A 23,901-nucleotide genomic window follows, 5' to 3' on the forward strand; every position below is an offset into this window, starting at 1 on the left:
ACCATATGAATTTTGAGGGGACGAAAACCACTATGGTTGTTTTGCTGGGGAACAGATACACAGAGCTCTTTATGCTGTCATTTAGAAGGTGGATCTACTGAGTTGCATTTTTAAAAACTAGTCTTAAAACCACCTATTTGTCTCTCACTGAAGATAGCTCAGGCAGAAGTAAAAACACAGGGTAACTTTCTTACTTTCATTTTCTTAAACTTCAAAAACATCTGACTTAAGGAGCAGCATATCAGAGCTGCTTCTAGCAAATATTGCTGGTGGGTGAGGTGTCCAATTACAACTGCCATCGTGTCAGTAAGAACAGTGTATTGAGAAGCCTGTTCACTACCTCTTTAAAAAGTCAGTTATTAAATCATTCCTCGATTTTCTCCACGTTTATTGGTGCTTACTTTTATAATGTTTCTGCAGAACTATGTATCAATTTGGATTCTATTCAGTAAATAGAAACCCTCCAGGTATTTTGAGCAGAAAGAGTTTTAATATGGAAAAATGGCACCTGCAGAATGTTTAAAGGGCTGGAGCAAAGGGATCTCATTGAGACCTGTACCACAGAAGGCCAAAGAACAGACCACCAGAGTAGCTACTACCTCAACCGCACTCCAGAAGGGTTAGGAACCTGAAGGATGCCAAAGGAAGTTTTAGGTTCAAGAACCACACTTCTCGGTAGCACATTGACGATCAAGAAACCAGGATTGAGAAGCTGCTGCACCACCACTGTTAACTCCTTCTCAATACCAAAGCCGGTGACTAGACATGGAATTCTGCTGCAGAAAACAAAAACAAAACAATTATTTCTCCATCCCATTGGTTACAGCAGGAAACAGACAGCAGTAGAAGGAAGATGATGTTTGTCTCATTTCTATCTTCTAAATCTCACACAGTGCATTCAATAGGCAGAAAATGATTTATATCTAGAAAGCTAATGACAAGGAAATGGAGTATTTAGCTTTCCAGGCCACACAAAACAAGAAGGTCCCCAAGAAATGGGTAAAAAAATAAATATTGGGTGCTAATTAATCATATCCAACACAAAGTTTCATTTTAAAACCTTTATCTTATTTACTTCCCAAGTTGCTCTATTTCTCTTCAATTGTTGAATGTAAATGAGATATGATATCTTATTAAGGCATAGTCTTCGCTAATTAATTAATTATATAAAAATCACTTAATCTAACACTCAAAGTTCTCAAACTTTCTATTAACCAGAACCTTGGAGTTTCACCACAAAAATAATAACTCATCCTCATTTTGATGACCTTAAAGCCCAGTACTCCTTTTAAACTACAGAACTGTCTGTACACCAATATGAAGAGTATACTTCTTAATGTTTCCCAAGGTTTTTCATTTCAGAGAAAGTATTTTATTTCAAATGTATTATCTTATAATACAAAAAAAGAAATTATGACACATTCTGTGTACGTAGACTATTCACTTATCTAGTCAGTGCAAGATGTTTTTTCACCTGATTTAGCTTTTCTAAAATCTTACATTTGAACTTCCAAATTATTTAAAAGTTAATACAGTGAAGAGGCATCTTAGGTCCATGGAGAAAAAAATGGCATCCTGGACTGGCAAGGCTTTTTGGACATCAACAAGCTGATTCTAAAATTTATTTGGAAAGGTGCAGACCTTATAATAGGTAAAACAACCTTAACACAGAAGAATAAATTGGGAGCAATCACTTAATCAATATTAAGGCTTACTATTAGTTACAGTAATCAAGGTAGTATGGTATTGGTTGAGGGACAGAGACATAGATCAGTGAAACAGTACAGAGAAGTCAGACAGGCCCACACAAATATGCTCAACTGACTGTTGACCAAGGCATAAAAGCAATTTAATGGAGGAAGACTAGCATTTTCAATAAATGGTGCCAGAGCAACTGACCCTACATCAGCAAAATTATGAACCTCGAACTAAACCTCACACCTTATACAAAATAAATCAGAGACTTATATTATAAAATTATAAAACTTCTAGGAAATAAAACATTGGAAAAAATCTTTAGCATATAGAATAAGACAGAATTTTTAGACTTGACACCAAAAGCATGATCCATAAAAGAAAAATTTGAACTCATTAAATTAAAAATTTTATCTGCAAAAGATGCTGTTAAATGGATAAAAATACACACTACAGAGTGTATATATATATCTATATATACATATCTTAAAACTAAATAGTTTAAAAAAATCCTGTTAGAAAATTGGCAAATTTTCACCAAAACATTTCACCAAAGAGGATATATACATGGCAAATAAGCACTTGAAAAGATGTTCTACATTATTACTCATCAGAGTAATGCAAATTAAAACTACTATGAGTTCTCAGCGGATACTTATCTCGAAATTCAAAAAACAATAGTGTGAACACCAAAGGCTGGCATGGATATGGAAAAACTAGATAACTCATACCTTGCTAGTAGGTATGTAAAACTGTACATTTACTCTTGAAAAAAAAATTGGCATTTTCTTAAAAATCAAAGTATAAAGCTATCAAACTTCCCAACAATTACACTCCTGAGTATTTATCCCAGAGAAATGAAAACTTACATTGACACAAAATCCTATACATAGCTGTAATAGCCAAAAACTAGAACTAACTCAGATATTATTCAGTGGGTGAATGGATAAACTATGGTACATCCATACCATGGATACTACCCTGTAATAAAAAAGAACAAACTATTGCTACACACAACAACCTGTGCATCACCAGATAATTATGCTGAATGAAATAAGCCAGTCCCAAAGGGCAACATACTATATGGCTCCATTTATATAATATTTTTGAAATGACAAATTTTTAAAAATGAAAGGAGATGAGTGGGTTGCCAGGTTTGGGGATGGGAGAAGGTGGAGGTAGTGAGTATGGTTATAAAAGGGCAACATGAAGGATCCTAGTTATGAGAATTATTACGTATTTTGACTGTGATTATGGATATGCAAACCTATACATGTGATAAAATGTGATAGAACTAGATACACACACACACATACATGCACACAAGTGAATATAAGCAAAACAGAAAATCTGTGAAAATATGTGATTGCATTCAATGTCAAACCCAGGTTGTGATACTACATTATAGTTTTGGCAGATATTACCATTGCGGTAAAGGGTATAGGGTATCTATCTGTGTTATTTCTTACAACTGCATATGACTCTCCAATTATCTTGATACAAATTTCAATTAAAAAAATCAAAAAAATGTGAACAAATTGCTTTAAATTATACTCTAATTATACCACTTGTGCATATCACTCAAAAGCTATAATTTCAAATCTATTTACTAAAATATTTCACTGGAATATACTAATCATGTTTACACACATTTGCTTAAAACAACGAAAAGCGTATAATACAATGAAGGGACCTGAGAAATTTAATGGCAATTTACTAATTTCCTAATTAATAAATTTGTTGCTAATTTAATTTGTTGCACATAAGTGCAAAATTTGATTTTGAAGTTCCTTGCTATTAAAACCAAATATTAAGTATAGTGAATCACTTAAACATTTTATTTTAAAAAAGCATAATAATAGGTAAGCTTTTTTTCTATCGTTAAGTTATAAAGGACTGTGTTGCATATGGCTTTATGAAAGATAACAAATAACAGAATGGTGGTATCTTGAGAGCAGTTTAGATAAAAGAGCAAATTATTTTTAATAATTAACCATAAATATATAAGTGAGATTCTGTGGATGGAATATAGATAAAGTTTAGTAAAAATAGATTATAGATAACATTGAAAGATGGATAGAAGCTAATCCTTTCCTCATTCTCATCTCCAACACTCACCTAATCTTCCAGTCTTTCTGATTTCATCTTATAAATTCCCCTCAAATCCATATAATTCAACCGGGAACCTGCCACCACCCCCAAAACCTGGTTGCCATTTCAACCACTCACATGAGTAAGGTGGATGTCCAGTACCCAGCCAATTTTCCCAGGTGGCTCACTTATCAAATCAAGTTTTATAAGTGATTGGCTGAACATAAGTGACATGTCTGCACCTTAACTTAAGGGATATTAGAAATTGTAGCTTTTGAGTTATACCTTAAAAAAATAAAACTCAAAATGCACTAAAACACAAAGATGTGAGTGCTGAAGAACTTTTAAGTGTCCACTTCAAAGGCTTTTCATGATAGAGATCCTTTCCTTATCTCCAGTCTCATTTCAAGCCATCACTACTCTTGTTTATCTGATGCAGCCATTATAAATTTCTTTCATTTCCTTAAATGTACCAAACTCTATCCTGACTCATGCCTCTATTCACCCAGTTCTTTATTCTTAGAGTTCTCTCTCCCCAGCTCTTGGATAATTTCTACTCATTCTTGGAGTTTGAGACTAAAGATGATGTGATGGTTAGTTCTGTCAACCTACCACAGCTATGGTGCTCAGTCGTTGGGGCAAACACCAGCGGAGATGTTGCTCTGAAGGTATTTATTTTTTAGATGTGACTAACATTTAAATAAGTAAACTTTAAATAAGCAGATTACCCTCTATAATGTGAGTGGGACTCATCCAATCAGCTGAAGGCCTTAAAAGACTGAGATCCCCCGAAAAGGAAATAATTCTGCCTCAAAACAGCCTTCAAATTTGAGACTGTGATATCAGCTCTTGTGGGAACTCCCAGCCTGCCCTGCAGACTTCAAACTTGCAAACTCCCACAGGTGAGCAAGCAATTCCTTGCAAGCAAATCTCTCTCTCTCTCTCTGTACACACACACACACACACACACACACACACACACACACTATTGCTTCTGTATCTCTGGAGAACCCAGACTAATACTGATGACTTATTCAAAGAAGCCTGCTCTCACATCTTAAAACAGGTTAAATCCCTTTATTGCAATCTCTAAATACTTTAATCCCCTTTGAGAATATGCACATGTATAATCACCTTAGCGTTCACCCCTTAAGACTATGATTCCAATGAAAAAGAGAAACATATTGCCTTGCGTGTTGCTAAGACTCTTGGTGTAGTAAGACACTGATTAAAATGTAGTAGGGACTCAAGAATTATATTTTGAATTTGATAAGGAACATAAACTCTAGGGTCAGGGTAGCTGCCTTCAAATACTGACCCCACTCTCAACAGCTGCATGTCCTGGGGAAAGTTACTTTATCTCTCTAAATCTTAGTTTCCTCCTTTATAGAGAGGATGTAATAATACTGTCCTCATAGGCTGATTTTGAAAGTAAAATGAGATGGTAAATGTAAATCATTTAGCACCACACTTGGCACACAGTAAGCCCTCAACAAATGCCAGCCGCTTGTATCATTATTTTCTTATTTTTATTTAACTATTCCTCTAAAATATCCATGACCTTAGTTGTAACTTTACAGCGATTACCAGTTATCAGGGATGACAGGAGATCTTCCATAGGTACCCTACAGTCACTCTTTTTCTAGTCTTATTCACTAGCAGAGTCTGCTTCCCATGACAGAGGGTGAAAGTGCCAGACACTCCATCTCCTGCCCCCTTTGCAGTCAGTGTGGCCATGTGACCAAGTTCTGGCCAATGAAATGAAAGAAGTCTATAGGGGGATTCTGGGAAAATTATCTTGCTGACAAAAGTCAAAAAGAAGATCCGCTCCTTCCTCTCTGTTTTTGGACAATGCCCTATAAGATTGTAGTGCCTGGTGCAGCTAGAGAAGGCATCACCAACATGCTGAGAATGGCAGAACAGAAGATGGAAACAGCCAGAGCCCATTCTGAAATCTTTACTTTGCTGGCCCAATCCTGGAACTTTCTACCTCTTACTTTCTGTTTAGTAACATGAATATTTTTATTTTTAAAATCACTCATGTATTTTAACAGCTGTAGCCAAATGTTCTCATATCTCAGTTTAAAATTGATCTATACACTACCAAACGTAAAATAGATAGCTAGTGGGAAGCAGCCGCATAGCACAGGGAGATCAGCTCGGTGCTTTGTGACCACCTAGAGGGGTGGGATGGGGAGGGTGGGAGGGAGATGCAAGAGGGAGGAGATATGGTGATATATGTATATGTATAACTGATTCACTTTGTTATAAAACAGAAACTAACACACCGTTGTAAAGCAATTATACTCCAATAAAGATGTTAAAAATAAATAAATAAAATTGATGTTTCCCAAAGCACAGGTTTGCATAAGGCAGACAGTGTATAATGAAATCCACTGGGTTGGGATCACTTTCTATTATCCCATCCATTACAGGCTGTGACTGTTCTAGACTAGGGAATACACAAGCCACACACACAGCTGCTCCACTGGAGCCCCGTTGTGCTCTGTTATAAAGCTGTATGATAATGATGATAAAATGTGTGAAGCACTAGCGACTAATTTATGTGAGCAGAGAAATAAGGCCAATGTTCGTGGGCAAAAGCTAGTTGTAAACAGCCAACTCCTTAGGCTCAGAGACGGTTAGATTTATAAGCCTACAATTATGGCTACGAATGACAACTTAATTATTAAAATTACTGTAAGAAATGTAAATTTGTTTTTTTCAAGTTTGAAACTCTCTAAGCCATAACCTCCTTATTTCTCACTGAAATGATAGTACTCTGGAATAGCATATTTTTTGATCATAAAAGATGACTTAGAAATATAAGTATCAGCTCTTTTGTTAATTTTTAGAAAGGTAGAGCTTTTGAAACAGTGGTGATTTTGAGTCTTGTTGTAATTTCCTTTTCAGTGAATCAGAAATTGAATTTCCAAGTTGCAGACTCACTTTAGGAAATGAGACACTGCCCTGGAGTGTGACAGAGTCTACAGGAGGCCACATGGGGAAGAGGAAGCCAGCATTTGCTAAGTGCCTGCTCTGTGCCAGGAGCTGTTCACGCCCATATTTTTAATTCCCACCAAACTTCCCCAAGTTAGGTAGAATTTTCATTTGTTGCATGACAAGCAAATTGAGACACAGAATTTTAACAGTGAAACTAAATTTTTTTTTCAGATATTAGTCTCTGAGTTTACAAATTCTTGGTACGAGAAATTATTTGTCACCCAATAAGCAAGAATACCTTGATGTTTATTTCTGTCTGGTTATAATTAGAAAAGTTATTGAACTTGAAATATTAATAATGTCACCACTATCAAGTTTTAATATCTCCAAGTATAAAAGGTTCTTGTTCATCCAAACCAGGTTAAGACACTAGACCACGAAGTATGAAGACTGGTGAGAATAGAAACTCAAACACAGGGTTGCTGTGTTTGGTTTGACACAGACCTAAGCAATGCAAAGAAATCAACCAGATAATGATAAAAGTGAGTGGAAGCAGCTCCCCAATGCTTCACTGTTGCTAGTTACCTAGATGTTAGTTCCTCATAAAGTTCATTCAAATTTCAGAGGTCAGTGCAACCTGTGTAGGAGAATCATCCTACTAGGTCAGAATTACTCACATCTCTGGGTTCCCTGTGTTTTATCTATTAGTTGGGGTGGAAGGACCACAGCAACATTCAAGAATTTGCCTACTAATACAAGTCACATTAAGTCCTTGCTCTATTCCTTACTGTATCATTGGGCCGTACCAGGCCTAGCCATGACAAACCTCGGAGCTACTTACTTCTCCTTCAGTACACAAAGGTGTGGCTATTTTAAATCATTCCTTCCTCCAAGTTCTTTGACATTCCTTCCAACAAGAGGTAGAGTCTATGTCTCCTCCTCTTATATCTCAGCAGGCATGGAACTGCTTCCTCAACTACAGGCCAGCATAAGTGGGGATAGTTAGTAAAGGATGATGCAGCTTCTATCACGTTGATTGAAAACACATGTATTTGGAGCCCTGTGCCACTCTGTAAGATATATGAATAAGTACCTTGAGGCCACTATGCCATGAGGAAGACAAAACACAGGGAGAAGCCACGTATAAGTTATGCCAATTGGCAATGCTAGTCTTCTAGTCCTTATAGGACAACAGCAGACATACTTGTAAGGAGTGAACTTCAGATAATTCTAGCCCTTGACTCTTGAGTCACCCCAGCTTTCAGCTGATCTCATTTGAGGCCCAGACACCATAACATAGAGACTAGCAACTTTTCTATATCCTGTCCCAATTCTTGACTCCAGAATTCTTGCACATAATAAAATGGTGGTTTTCAGCCACTAAGTTTTGGGTGTTCTGTAGTATAGCGATAGTAACCAGAACAGATGATCAGACACCAATCACTTTTTTCAGTCCCACTGTGTGGATTGTATGGAACCCAAAGCTTAGTCAAAGGGAGTAGATCCCTGTCTTTAAATGTTATTATTTGTAGCCCTATGCCATACCAACTTCTCTGGCTCATACAGAATTTTTTTCTATGTTATAAATATAATTCAAGTATTTCTGAGAAACTTGCATAAAAAGATAACCCTAACAAAAGTGCTATCAAAAATAATAAACCATAAGAATACATGAATAATATGTCAATTCTGCTTGTACTCCCAAATATATTTTGGGATAGTGTTAGTTAGGATTAGCTTTTGCTACTTGTGATAGAAAACTGAAATTAACAGTGACTAAAATGCATAAAATTTTTATCCTGGAATTTGACAGTCTAAGGCTCTGGAGTCAGACGACATACCTTAATTAGAACAATATTTCATTAGAGACACACACATTTTTCCTAGCTTCTAATGATCCATTCCTAGGGTGTGACCCTCTTCTGCATGACTCAAAATGGCTGCTGTTGCTCCAGTTATTACTTTTACATTCCAGTCAGCAAAAATTAGGAAAGGGAAGGAGTGGGCCAGTCTACCTATTTAGCACACTTTCAGGAAGTTGAACCTTCTATTTTCACTTTCATATCTGTCAGAACTCAAATGGCCATGCTTAGCTGCAAAGATATCTGGGAAATGAAGCATATCCGGGAAAGCAATGTGACCAGTGAACATTCAGAGGTTCTGTTCTAAGGACAAAGTGGAGAATGGATATGTGGTACTACTAGAACTCTCCTCTTACATAGGGTGTGCACAGAAAAACATTTCAACTGAATACTTGTTTCAAAGAGAAGAGGGAACACTAGCACATATGAAAGAAGCACCTACTATGTGTCAGAGACTACATTGTTAGCCCAACGTGTGAGGTAGCAATTATTGGCCTTATTTTATAGAACAGAAATTGATTCACCAAACTTAAAAAAAAGCCCAAGTTTCCATTGCTAATAAGTAGCAGAAACATAGTTCAAATTAAGGAAGGCTTTCTGACCCCAACACCCATTCCTTACTCCCTGAAGAGAAGTATGGTCAACGACCTTTGAAGCAGGAATCTTGATAACAAGCAATCTATGTCTTGCTTGTTATCAGCTACCGACCACTTGCAACAAGGACTGAAGATGACGATGAGGATGCTGACCTTTATTGAGCACTATATCCAGGCACCCCTCTAAGTGCCAAACAGGTTATAAATTCATTAATGTAGACTCTACGGATTTCTTTTTCCTAATAGTGCGTTTCACTTTCACTTAGAAAGAAGTAACAACCCTTAAAAGTTTTTTTCTTTAGTTATTTCTGAAGAATAGGGCCATAATTTTGTTCAAATGTTCAGTGATTGTTGAGTTCCCTTTTCAGTCATACAGTGATTTCTGTGGCCCTGCACACCAGTCCACTCTAAGTTAACTTGTCTTGATTTGACTGAAGAAAAAGTTTTTGTATTTTTAGTTGTTTTAGTTTATCTGAAGAATCTAGAGTACCCTTTATTCAGCTTGTTAAACTGAAAAATAATTCAAATGTTAACTTTGTAAGAAGTCCTGTGACCTTTTAACCTTCTCTGATGTACTTTGGGAATCGCTATTTCCAATATTTTACAGTTAGCTGTACATCAGTTTGTTCTTCAGTAAAAATAAACCACTGTGCATGCCTGGGAAATTGTTGAAAACTGGTGTTATCCAACAACTGTGGAACTTATAAAATTATTGTCCTGTTAAAGCATTATAGTCCTTGAAATCCATGAAGACTACAATAATAGTTCTAAGAAAATCTGGAATCACCAGAATAACACCATTGTGAAGTAACAGCATAAACAGAATAAGGTCAATTAAGTACACCACTCCAAAAGTGGGAACCTGCTGTATATAGCACAGGGAGCTCAGCTTGCTGCTCTGTGATGACCTAGACGGGGGGGTAAGGGAGGGAGGGAGGCCCAAGAAGGAGGGGATATAAGTATACCTATAGCTGATTCACTCCATTGTACAGCAGAAACTAACACAACATTGTAAAGCAATTTTACTCCAATAAAAAAAAACAAGTGGCCTGAGATGCAGCAAAAGGGAGGGCCGTAATGAGGATTCCATGAAATTTGGAAACTGTTTGCCTGAAGGAAGCATATTATTTGTTTTTGAAATGTAAAATATTCTCTAGATTTAATCATTTCTGTTGGTTTCTTTAATTTCCAACCTACTTTCTCAATTCTTCAAGTAAATACAAATTTAAGTAGCAGCATTATTTCATGGCAAGAAACAACTAATTTTTCACTGGTGTTGACACAAGTCTCAAGAGCGATAAAGCTAAGGCTGTTACCTTTGTCAGATCTTTCTACAGAAAATCCCAGGCCATGGGTCTCTGAGTTTTGCAAGTAAAGATGTAAATTAAAAATTGAAAATAAAAAATCAATCAGGATGTTATTCAATGATTATTAATAATTAATTTTTATTGTCCATAGAACTATGTAACCAAATATGATCCTATATTCCCAGCTGTTAAGTCTTTAAACACTAAAACTTTCTCAGTAGGTGGTGAAGAATTGTGTGTTGCTAAAATGCATACTGTAGGCTTTGAACTCAATTTTAGTGAGCCATAAAATCCTGAGTCTGAACTGTCATAAAAAATTGTAGTGAAGTAGCTATCTTCTAGCAATGTGTCCGTATCTGCTATTTTCCTATTCTCTAAGTTGTGGTTATTTTTCAAATCAAAGAAGTCATAAGTCAATGAAGCAAAGAGAAATTTCCAATCTTGTAAATTAGAATACATTTTAAATACCTACACATGGTTTTATTTTTAACCTCTATTGGATAGTTCCGGAACTGAAAGAAGATTTTAGGCATTTCCATACCATATGTAAAGGTCTGACTTGAATTCCATAAACAATCAATCGCATTCTTCGATCTAAAAATTTTAAACATCACCCTATATACCACTGTTTGTTGGATTGAGACTAACATATAACAAGTTGATGTGTTCTAAACTTTTTGACTACTTAATATTTATTTAAAGGAGAAGCTAATTCCCTGAGGTCCTAATATCACCCACATAAATTGCTTCAGGCTATGAAAAATAATTTAAAAATTAAATCATTTAAAATTATAATTTAATAGTCATGGAATGAGGACCAATGACAAGGAATGCGCTTAAGGCTGGCACGCTGTATGCTCGGTCTCCACCCCTTTCATTTCATTATGCGGTTTTGAAGATTAGCTGGATGGCTGCCAATACTTCAAGGCTAAACACGATTTTCAGCCAGCTATTCAGGGTGAAAGACCGGAAATGGAATACGTATAAAGAATGTGAGGGTGATGGATTTAGCAAGAGAATTGCTGAGGTCATTGTGTTTGAAATCTGGATGGTTGAATGTGTGACGCGGGCAAATTCCAAGCATGATAATTTCACTTCCATTTTAATTTGCCTGGACAGGATATTCAGTATATAAGCAATTAGTCCTCCAAAACACATTACAAGCTAAAAATAAAAGAGATTATTTTACCTTTCTTTGAGTTTTTTTCCCTTTAGACAGATTTATTTTTAGCAGACCTGGACATTTGTGACATTTCCTATTATTAACAATATTGATTTCTTTGATGAGGAAACTTTCTAAAAAAAAGAGAAGCTTATTTTTAAGCTTCATTTATTATTTATTTATTATTCTTTGGAAGAAAAGCTAATTGTAAATCATTTGGAAACTAATTATGGCATTGTTCAATAGTACTTTAAGTCAAGTAGATATTCTAAGATTTTTTTCATTGAAATATGGCTATTTTCTGATTTTTAAAAATCATGATATATTTATAGTTTATATACTATACCATACATTAGTTTATATACTATACCATATACCATAGATAGTTTATATACCATACCATACATGCCTCATCAGATGTTCATTCATGTTACAAAGTGAAAGCCCACAAATTTGCCACAGTTTGGTAAACTAGATATAAAACTAATGCCCATTAGAAGGCTGAAGAAGAAATAACATGTCTTGATGTAGTGATCATTTGCCTATCTTAGGAACTAGGTACCTTTAGGTTTGACGGAAAAGAGAAAGAGCAATTCTGTTTAAAAAAAAAAAGTGAATAGACGTTTAAAGGGAATAGCAGTTTCAAATCTATATTTAAAATGTACATATAACCAAGATTAAAAATTGGCATCTAATCAATAATGATACACTTTACCAAAGAGCTTTGGTGGCATTTTAGAATTCACCGTTAGTAAGATTTTGAATCAGTCATCAACTTTTGTTTGTTCTGTGTGTTTTGCTCTATGTTGAAACTACTCTGGCCAGTTAAGGCACAGGTGGTAATGACATGCTTGGATTACATCACCAATAACTGCCTGTCAAGATACAAAGGATTGATCCCCTACTGGAGCGCAGCTTGGAAACCTTCCATTGTTTGCCTTGCCCATGTACATACACATGTGAGTGTTACTTTTCTACTAAAAGAGAGTAGAAAAGTACCATTCAGATAGTCCTTCCCTTCTTGCTCTTATCATGCACATCTACTTTAAGTGGTTTGTTCAGTGACCTATACCTTGCATACATGTATACAGGAAATATAAGTAGATGAACAAACCAACTAATATGCAACAGGGAATGATGAAGACTGTGGGCCACTCAAGAGCATGTGTCCAGATCAAGGAGTCAGTCACTTCTCAGCTCCAGCTAACATTATTATGAGCCCAGTATAGCAAAACCATCCTTTTTTCTCTCCTTCTTCTTCTTCTTCTTCCTCCCCTTCTCCTTTTCCTTCTTCTTTTTATCCAGAAGTTCAATTTTTATGTGTAGTCTCTCTATTTTGAAAATAACCTAAGCAAAATGTATAATAAATAAAACACATATAAAGATGGATATTGCCAACAGGCCACCAGTCTAATTTAACCTCATTTTACGAATGAGAAAAATGATTCCTCATAAGATTAAATACAAATACCAAAACGGTGAAACCAAGAGTGGAATCGTGGAGTCCCTGGGTCCAGGCTGTTCCGTTCTCCATTGCTGCCTCTCTTCTCCACGGTTTTAGTTGCCATGGGATCAAGTCTATCACATTTCTCAGTCGTCGAAACTAACTTAAAACTATTCTAGTACATTGTTTTCCTTTTACAATCAATTTGTGTTTTTCATGAACTGTACCTTGTTACAGAAATATAATTAAAACCCAAATCTCCTCTCAACCCAGAAAATCTGTCCGCAAAGGTAGAAGAAAAAGAAAACTTCATTAGTGAATAAGTATTAGGCCCGCAAGCTGCTCAGAGATTGCAAGACAGAAAGAAATCTCACCCTCGTGTATAACCAAGCAGATACAACTCGTTACACACGTGTTCTCAAGATAAACAGTAAATAGTCCTCGAGTAAGAGGACTTGACAGAACCATTTGTCACACGTTCATCCTAAACTCATCTGATAATTGGAGTGACTGCCTGTGTTAGCTAATTGGCTTTAGCCAAAGGAAAAATAAACTCATCTTTTTGACAGGTGATAAGGAACCCACCGAAGTAAGGCTCCCACCCTTCCACGGACACTAGGAGATGGGGCCACCATCTTCCTGGATTGCATTTTAAAGAAATGACTCCTAGGCCCTTGAGAAAGACATTCCTGAGTCATAAAGTGCAAGAGGCTTATTTAGTTTTTAAAGAGTTTATGTATATTTCAAAGAGACAGAGATAGAACTTTGAAGTTTTCTAAAGGAAATGCTCTAAGAAAAGAGAGGAGGGTCTCTTTCCTTATTTTCAACAGGGAGTATTAAGCCTCTTATTTTTAATTTGTATCTGCCCTTACAGACCACATACAACGGTGTTATAATTCCAGGTTGAATTAGTTTGGCATCCCTAGTGATTTAGCTCTTTAAAAATATTTATTTTTGCAGATAATTTGCAGTTTTATGATTTTTATAACTGGAAAAAAATTTAATTCCCTCACCAAGAGGTGGATATATATTATTTTTATTTCTGCATCAGGGCTAGAAAAACAAGTACTGAGAAATCTAATTTTTATGTAAATTAAATATAGGACAGCCAATTTGTTTTTAAAGTAACATTCCTATTTCCAATATGTAGATATTTTCCTCATAGTCTAAACACTCAGATTCATTTTGTAAGGTATCATCAAATTGCTCTCAACCATGAGTTTTAGCTCTTATAATTTGCTTGTCTCCTTGGCACCCTTTAACATTTTGCACTGGCTGTCTTTCTCTTAAATTATTGCTTCACTGAGTGGTCTAGACTTAACTTATTTTTCTTCAATCTAATGTGTCAAACTCTCAATACTTCTTGTTGTTAAATATGGGTGTGTCTGTGTGTGTGTGTATGTGTGTGTGTGTTAGTTTGTTGATCTCATTCCATTTTAGGATAGATACAAGGAAGTAGCTTGAAAAATATAATATTCACTACTTTATCCACATTCTAAACTCTGCTATAAGTTTTCAGAAATAAACATTTTCTTAGGTTTTCGTGCTAGATCGTCTGCTAAATGGCTGCCAACAATTCCTTCCATCTCCGTACACTCCTGTCACTTGTTCCATTAAGAGCTGGAGTCTATTTCCTTCCTGTCAAATCTTGACTGGTCTGTGAGTAGATCTGACCAACAGAGGACAGTGGAATTGATTCAGGGCCAGCTCTGTGACTCAGCATCAAGAGGGCCATCAGCTTCTCCTTTCCACTGTCTGAGAAGCCAGCTGCGTGGTAAACTTGGATAACCTGACGGGAGAGAGAAGCCTTGGTGGATGAAACTTCATGTAGACAGAGAGGTCACACAAGGAAAAATGACAATACATGTAACTGAGTCTGGAGACTCCATGAAAAGAGAGAGGTTCAGCCATCTCAGATAACGCCACCCAGGATGAGGCTCTGGACAAACGATAGAGGCCATTATAAACCATTAACTCCAGTGGAGTTGCCCTAGCTAATACCATGTGAAGCAGAGGAGCCATCCCCACTGAACCCTGCCTGAATTTCTGATCCACAGAATAAGAAGTAATGAAATAGTTAGGGGCTTCCCTGGTGGTGCAGTGGTTAAGAATCTGCCTGTCAATGCAGGGGACACAGGTTCGAGCCCTGGTCTGGGAAGATCCCACATGCCGCGGAGCAACTAAGCCAGTGCGCCACGACTAATGAGACTGTGCTCTAGAGCCCGCGAGCCACAACTACTGAGCCCATGTGCCACAACTACTGAAGCCTGCGTGCCTAGAGCCCGTGCTCTGCAACAAGAGAAGCCCCTGCAATGAGAAGCCCACGCATCATGACGAAGAGTAGCCCCCGCTCACCACAACTAGCAAAAACCCACGCACAGCAACGAAGACCTAATGTGGCCAAAAATAAATAAAATAAAATAAATAAATTTTAAAAAATAGTTATTTTTATCCACTGAGTTTTGAGGTAATTTATTATGCAGGAAGAATTCATTGAAACAGACATGCCCACAAAAATATGAAATAGAGATGAGTTGGCAATCATCTAATGCACTGTGTCTGAATAAACTACCACTGGCAATTACATTTGTTGATATTGTAGAGAATTTCCTGTTTATAAGATGGTTTAATAAATATTTTCCATGTCTTATTCCAGAATTCCTTATAAACCCAAAGAAGAAATACTATTATTTTAGCCATTACATAGCTGAGAAAATTGAGGCATAAAGAGGTAAAATTATCTGCACAAAGACACATTAAGTCAGAGAACAGGATTTGAACACAAGCAGTATTATCCCAAGCTTGAGAGCTTAACCACTATGTTCCTTCAAACAAAATTATTTCATTTTAAAAATCCAGGCACTGAATTATTTCTATTATGTAACCATATTGTCCATATTCACTAAATAAAGTATTTGTTTGTTCATTCAACAAATATTTGTGGACCAATTTTATACCAGGCACCATTCTAAGTGCTAGAGATAGAAAACAAAAGAGATCAAATCCCTGCCTCATGAAATTTTCATTTTAGTGAAGGTAAACAGACAGTAAACAAACAAGTATATACTAAGCCAGACAGTGTAAAGTGCTATGGAACTAGATAAAGCAAGATGATGGAGGCAGGAATATAGGGGATATAAATGGAAATGCTATTTTAAATAAGATGGTCATGAAGGAAGGCCTCTCTACTACAGTTACCTTTATGAAGAGACAGAAAGAAGTAGAAGGAAGGTATGTCCAAGGGGCTGGAGCAGAGTGAGTGATGGGAACATTTGGAGGTCTGGTACGCAGAATTCTAAGATGGCTTCCCAAATCTCAGCACCCTGGTATTACACCAGTAAAGTTCCCTCCCTTTGAAGCCAAATCCAGCCTCTGTACCCTGACACTGAATTAAATCTCGGAGACAGAGTTTTGGGTGAAGTAGAAAAGGATAGCTTTATTGCTTTGCCAGGTAAAGGGGGCCACAGCAGGTTAATGCCCTAGAAACTGTGTGTCCCAGCTTGGAGAGGGTAGTGAGAAGTTTTATAGTAATAGTTCAAAGAAGGCGTGACCAGCTCGTGGACACTCTTCTGATTGGTTGGTGGTGAGGTAAGTAGGAGTCAGCATCATCCACCTTCAGGTTTCAACCCATCTGGGGTCTACGACGTGCTTCTGGGCAGCGTACCGTCATTACCATTAACTTCTCCTGCCTGATGGGGGTTTCAAAGATGTTGTGTGTATCCCTTGATGGGGAACTAGGACCTTGCCCCAAGGCTCCACTATTGTTTCCCATGACTGTTTCTCCCTTGTCTCATATCCCCTCCCTTCCCTAATTAACAACTGCTTGTATCTGCTGTTGGAACTCAGGGAAAGTCATGGAGGCCGAATGAAGCCTATTTCCTCTAATCAAAGAAAAGGGGGACACAGAAGGGCTTTTGTGTCCAGGAACCCCACAGGGCCCTACTTGGTATCACATTTAATAAAAGAATATAGCAAAGGAGAAGGCACATCACTGCCTTGATTAGTTCACACTATGTGGCAAAGATGTTGAGCTGCCTCTCACATGATTAAGTGGCATTGTATGAGCTTCATCACAGTAGACTGGAGTGAGAGACTCCCCTCACTGGCTTTGAAAATGTAAGGTATCATGCTGTGAGAGGACCACATGGAGAGGAACCATGGCTGCTTCTTGGAGTTGGAGTGGCTCTCAGCTAACAGCCAGTAAGAAAGCAGGGAACTCAGTCCTATAAGCACAAGGAGGTGAATTCTGCCACTGACCCAAGGGAAGTTGGAAGCGGATTCTTCCCCAGACAAGCCTCCAGATGAGAATGCAACATGGCTGACACCCTGATTGCAGCCCTGTGGGACCCTGAGCAAAGGGCCCAGCTAAGTTGTACTCAGACGCCTTACCCACAAAAACTAAGATATTTCATGTGTGGTTTTAAGCTACTAATTGTGTGATAATTTGTTATGCAGCAACAGAAAACTGATACAGGAGGAAAACAGATTGCTGTGGTCATGTGGTGGTGTGAGAGTAGGGGCCAGCCGGTTCACTTAGGACTTGTAAGTCACAGTAAGATCTTACTGTTGTTGTGTCTGGTTGTAGCACTGTACTATAATTATGCAATATGTCACCATTGGGAGAAAACAGGCGATGTATACAAAAACCTCTTGTAATATTCCTTACACCTGTGTGTGAACCTACAATTATCTCAAAACAAAAAATGTTTTTAAATGATGTGTTGTCAGGAGAGAAAAGGGGAGAATAAAGGAGATTTGATGGAGGAAACAGTCAGAGGGACTATTACCCTAAGTACAATGAGAAACCATAAAGTTTTTTAAGCAGAAGATTGACCTAGTCGATTATTTGTTTTATGAAAGATCTTGGGTTTAATTAGTCTCTTCTCCATTATTAGTTTCTTCTATAATGATCCTGAAAAGTATTTTCCTTGACAAAAATTCTAATAGCTACCTAACAGTCAACAATTTCAACTTTTCTTAAATCATTCCATATTTTCCTTATTCTTCCAATTGCAATATAAATTTTAAATTCCCCTTTTTGTTGTATTTCTCACACCATAACATCTTCCATTAATCTTTGGTGTTTCTGGGGTCCCTCAGGAATCTGATCAGGGCTGGCTTTGACGTTTTGCATGCCAGGAGAGTACACTGGAAAGTTTGAGATTTCCAGACCATCTTCAAAAGAGTCAAGCCAAAGAAAGCTCATCCCTCATTTCTGCCCCCAGTTTTCTCTCTCATTGACTATTTTAATAATAATCCTGGGGCTTCCCTGGTGGTGCAGTGGTTAAGAATCGCCTGCCAATGCAGGGAACACGGGTTCGAGCCCTGGCCCGGGAAGATCCCACATGCCGCGGAGCAACTAAGCCCGTGCACCACAACTACTGAGCCTGAGCTCTAGAGCCTGTGAGCTGCAACTACTGAAGCCCGCACACCTAGAGCCCGTGCTCCTCAACAAGAGAGGCCACTGCAATGAGAAACCCGCACACCTTAACAAAGAGTAGCCCCTGCTCGCCGCAACTAGAGAAAGCCCACGCACAGCAACGAAGACCCAATGCAGCCAAAAATAAATAAATAAATAAAATAAATTTAAAAAATAATAATAATCCTATCACAATTTGCTAGAGAAATATCTCAAGAAGGCAGGAAAATACCCTCTTGTGAGTACTACCTTTGCCCTTCATTTAAGATGTGTATCCTGAGGTCTCCTTATATCTTCTGCCTATGAGCTTGTGGCCTCAATACATTCAGTTTAACATCTTTGCCTTGGGCCCTTCCATTTCCTACATCGGTAGATTAGAAAATTGGTTTTTAAACTGTGAATCCTACATATTGGACTGAGAAAGGCTTAGGGAAAATACTGGAAAGTAAAGGAAATTTGTTTTAATATTAGATAATGTCTTTTTGTTTATTAATAGAGAAAGAAATAGCAAAGTGCAAGAGAGCAAGGGGGGAAATATATCAACCAGAACAGTCTTGACTTTTCACCCAAAATAGCCCTACTCATTTCCATTTGAGGCCAAACTCAATGGTCGGTAGCAAATTTTGCAAACCTCAGCTCATTGTGGATGTTGACCTTCCTGCACTCTTCTTGCCAATCCACGCTACATTCCTATATTTAAAATTATTTTTCTTCCTTTTGGTTATCCATCTTCCTTTTCCTCTTCTGTACCTGTCTTTTTATGATCTGTAGACATAATATATATAAGTTCTCTGCATAATTATGTCATTTTCTTCCACTATCAGCCTTACTTTCTTTCTCATTTAAATAATTTGAGATTTGCATTGTCAGAGTTATATCATTAGCACCTTTTGCTACCTTTCTGAGCTTTCTTCTAAGTTTTTCATGTCTGAAGTTTTTGAAGCCTTTCTTCTTAAAGTCTACAGTACCCATCTAATGAATGTCCCTCCCAAGGTGTTCCAAGTTCTTAAAAATGACATGGCCAGTTTTTCCAGTCTCTTGTTACTGGCCTTTTATGAACTAAATTCTCCTTGCTGATCAAAATTGGGCCAGAAATGATAGTTCGTATAATCACTTCCTTTACCCTCCAGGGCATGAAAATATCAATAAGACCAGGCAAGACTTCGTCAGTTGTTCTGCTCATGTGGAATAGACTTCCAGAAGATGAACAGATTGCTGAAGTTTCTGTGTCACTTCTGTAGATTCCATTATAACAGTCTGTGATTGTGTAACATACCCATCACCAACTGATTTCCTCTAACTGGACAGATAGCGGTAAGTTTTTGCCATACCAGAATTACCTTTCCTATTCTTTCCCTTAATCTCATTTAAATACACTAACTTCCATCTATATTAAGGTTTATAAATGTCTCTGCACAGTATACAGTTTTATACTATAAAGTGATGTTTACCTTCACTTCTGATTCCATGATTATGAAGTTTGAGGTAGTAAAATACATATAACTTAGAATAGTACCTGGCACATAGTAGGTACTCATCAAATATTTATTAAAGGAATATCACATTATGAAGATGATTATTTTCATCAGTAGAAATTCTCTTGCATCTCTGCAGCTTGTGACTGTGTTTCATGTCATCAATCAGCATTGATGTGCCTCTCTAACCATTCTTGAAAATTGGATTAATGTAGATGGGATGACTGAACACTGAAAGTCCCTGTAAAGAATGTTGCTGCTGTCCAGCCTCGAATTCATTATTTGCACAGAGCTTTTAAAGTGGTTAGAGCAGAAAGAACTCACTCAATAGATGATACAAAAAAGCAGCAGTAGGATATGGCAATGGTTTGAACAAGGGATTATAAGAATGAGAGTCCTTAACCTCTCTGTGTGTTTAACTGGAAAGCAGACAGGATGATAATACTGCCAGATTTATGGGAAGGTTAGTGAAGTGAACTGATGTAGAATGAAAAGACTAGAAATTTATTTATTTATTTATTTACTTTATTTTATTATTTTTGGCTGTGTTGGGTCCTCGTTGCTGCGTGCGGGCTTTCTCTAGTTGCGGTGAGCGGGGGCTACTCTTCGTTGCGGTGCGTGGGCTTCTCATTGCGGTGGCTTCTCTTGTTGCACAGCACAGGCTCTAGGTGCGCAGGCTTCAGTAGTTGCAGCGTGTGGGCTCAGTAGTTGTGGCTCGCAGGCTCTAGAGCGCAGGCTCAGTAGTTGTGGCGCATGGGCTTAGCTGCTCCGCACCTGCAGGATCTTCCCAGCCCAGGGATCGAACACGTGTCCCCTGCATTGGCAGTTGGATTCTCAACCACTGTGCCACCAAGGAAGTCCCTAGAAATTTATTTTTTTAAATCATACTGCATTTCGGGTATCAGAAAGATATCTGACCAAAATAATAAAATCTGCAAATTATGATACACACAAATTCCACCATTAGTGAGTATGTTACCATGAACGGCAATAACAAAGAGTACCCGTGGGTTAAAAATAAAGAAATCTTCTGTAACAAGTTTTGGCACTTCTAAAACATTTGACAATGTTAGACTTTGGTTTTGTAGAAATGGAGAGACATGTTTCAAAGTAGCCCTCAAAATACTCTCTTTTGGCCATAGAAATAAAAAATAGAAGTGAAGATTTCCTTGTTACAGGAAAAAAAAAAACCTGTACAATGATCAAAGACAGTTGTAATCAGAACTGCCTAGAACAAATTTCTATACATTTCAAGAGTAATGACTAAGAAATTTGAAGATGCAGCTGGATGAAAACCTATATCTCAACAAAGATCACTCATAGTAAGTACATTTTCTGAAATTAATTATTACCTCTAATTAAATCAGCCATGGTGTTTGTTTCTATGTTGTCTACAATATCATTTGATGGCTTCTATAAAAATTCCATGTGAAAAATAAATGTCTGGAAAAGAATCCCTGTATTTATTGGACAAAATTAATTTTAAATAAACAAATGCTTTATCACTACTAGTTTCATAATTAGTTAGATGATATGTTTATTCAAATTTAAGTTATTGATAATTTTATATTTTGTATGGCATTTCTTTAAGATGGAAGGAGAACCAGTATTTATTATCACTCTTCTATCCAGGCACTTTGCTAGATGCATTGCATGTATCATCTCAGTTTTATGGAATATTTAGTCCCATCACTCTATCCTCATTGTGGCAGCAAGTATAATTATGAAGCAGAAGGAAGTATAATTAGCCTTTTCAAAGTGAAAGAAATGACTAAGTAGATGGCAGAATTTAAGATGCAGGTAGAAAGAAACCTGTATCTTCCTAACTCTATAGTCTTAGTTCTCTCTTAAAGGAAACCTCCTTTATCCCACAGAATTCTACCTATAGCTACCCAACCATTCTAGCTAAGAGACAACTATATAACAAAGAGATGGAAATGGATAGAAAATAACACAGAAAATAATACAGTTGATCCTTGAAAAACAAGGGCTTGAACTGCACGGGTCCACTTATATGCAGATATTTTTTGCTAATTATGTCCTACAGTACTGCACAATCCACAGTTGTTGAATCTATGGACATGGAGGAACCATGCATATGGAGGGTCGACTATAAGCTATACATGCATTTTCCACTGCATGGAGGATCGGTGTCCCTAACCAGGTTGATCAAGGGTCAACTGTGTATTATATCAAAAAATTGTAAAGAACTTTTTACAAATGTCAACCCGGCATATTAGTTTTCTAGGGCTGTCATAGCAAAGTACCACAGACTGGAGAGCTTAAATACCAGACATTTATTTTCTCCACTTCTGGAGGCTGCAAGTCTGAGATCCACAGGTCATCAGGGTTGTTTCCTTCTCAGGCCTCTCTCCTTGACCTGTAGATGGCCATCTTTTCTCTGTATTTCCACATCATTTTTCCTCTGTATGCATCTATGTCCAAATTTCCTCTTCTTCTAAAAGCACTTTGTCTTATTGGATTAGAGCCCATCCTGCTGACCTCCCTTTAACTTAATTACCACCATAAAAACTCTGTTTCCAAATGCTGTCACATTCTAAGGTACTGGGGTTAGAATTTCAAAATCTGAATTAGGGGCAGGGCATAAATCAGCCCATAACACTCAGCCAAATAATAAAAGCCTGAAAAATTTGAAGCAAGAATTATTATTACAATTTCTCTATGTTATTTCTAGCTTTCCAACTAAAACCCAATGGAAAAAATTTAATATTTAACAAAGTTGCCCAAAGACAATCTACCAAGTTTAATAAGATCTTTAGTCTCATTTGCTTAGGGGCAGGTCCTCCTTCTATAACAAAATTATACAAGTCTTTGAGAAAGTTGACCCACATTATAAAAAGCTATTGATAGTAACACAAACAAGGGTTTGCTTTCATTTTTTTGTTTTGTTTTGTTTTTGTTGCTTTGGTGGGTTTTGCTTTGTTTGTTTTGTTTTTGCTTTTTTTGCTAAAATTATTGTTTGATAGGGCGATTTCCTGCATCAGATTAATAAGAGAGAGCTGATATATTTTTCTGGATGATGTCTAAAATTCATTTTTAAAATGCCAAGGTTAGTCATTGTGTTTTTCTAGGTATTTGATTTTTACCTCTTAGTAGATGGTGAAACTCACTGTAATTGTATTGAAGGAGTAAGTGAATAACATAAAAGACAAGAAAACACCCAAGGAAATATGCCACTGGGTAGTAAATTACATACTATTTATACCTAGAAAATAATCACCCACCAGGAATGTTCTGTAGGAACAAAACAATTAGTTCATTCTTTCTATAAGATAATTTACTGATTGTTTTAAAACTGGGTCCCAAGATTTCAGTCTTCTATAAGCTTTAAAAGTATAAATTTACTCAAAATTACATTAAATGATGATATTTCTTATTTCAGAGAATAATCATTTCTTCCCAAATCATATCACTAAGTACAAAACTAAAAGATTATATATAATTTGTAACTTTCCAAGATATATCATTAAAGAAATTAGAAGTAATTACATCTATAGTGTGTCAGAACCAATAAAGTATGTAAAACTATCTTCAGAGATTTTTTAAATACATGAAAAAATTACTAAAATTTAGCTTTGAAGAACAAATGACTTATTTTATTGCTTACTGTGGGAAACACCCATAGTTATGCCTCCCAGAATTGAATATTCTTACCAACACATTTTGGCTTGATTAAAATAACATATATTCAGAGATATTTAAAAGGAGATGTTTAATTGAAACTAGGGTGAGTTACAATGTATACTTAAAAGGCTTAAAGTCAAACCTCTCTTACCCAGTATTTCTCCCTCAGCCCTTCCCATTTCCAATGCAATTCCATTGCCCCCTTAAGGAGATATTTTATACCTTTTTCTTTTTCTATTTGTTTCTACCCCAAGAAATTTTA

General features: G+C 36.8%; 1 protein-coding gene across 5 annotated transcripts in view; it reads right to left on the reverse strand.

Annotated features, from left to right (window-relative positions):
* The window catches only part of MRPS30 (mitochondrial ribosomal protein S30), a 146,100-nt gene that overhangs the window by 43,429 nt on the left and 78,770 nt on the right, over window positions 1-23,901 (reverse strand). Inside the window, exon 10 of one of the 5 annotated variants that reach the window (XR_014261961.1) lies at window positions 600-776. The exons of 3 other annotated variants lie outside the window; for them this stretch is intronic. The gene's annotated coding sequence lies outside the window, so the exon portion shown is untranslated. Of the gene's footprint in view, window positions 1-599; window positions 777-9,763; window positions 18,881-23,901 lie in introns of those variants that run through there. One more of the 5 variants, XM_082455908.1, reaches the window with a different exon arrangement.

Source organism: Balaenoptera physalus (genome assembly GCF_965194825.1).
Source record: "Balaenoptera physalus genome assembly, chromosome: 3".
Classification (NCBI taxonomy): Eukaryota; Metazoa; Chordata; class Mammalia; order Artiodactyla; family Balaenopteridae; genus Balaenoptera; species Balaenoptera physalus.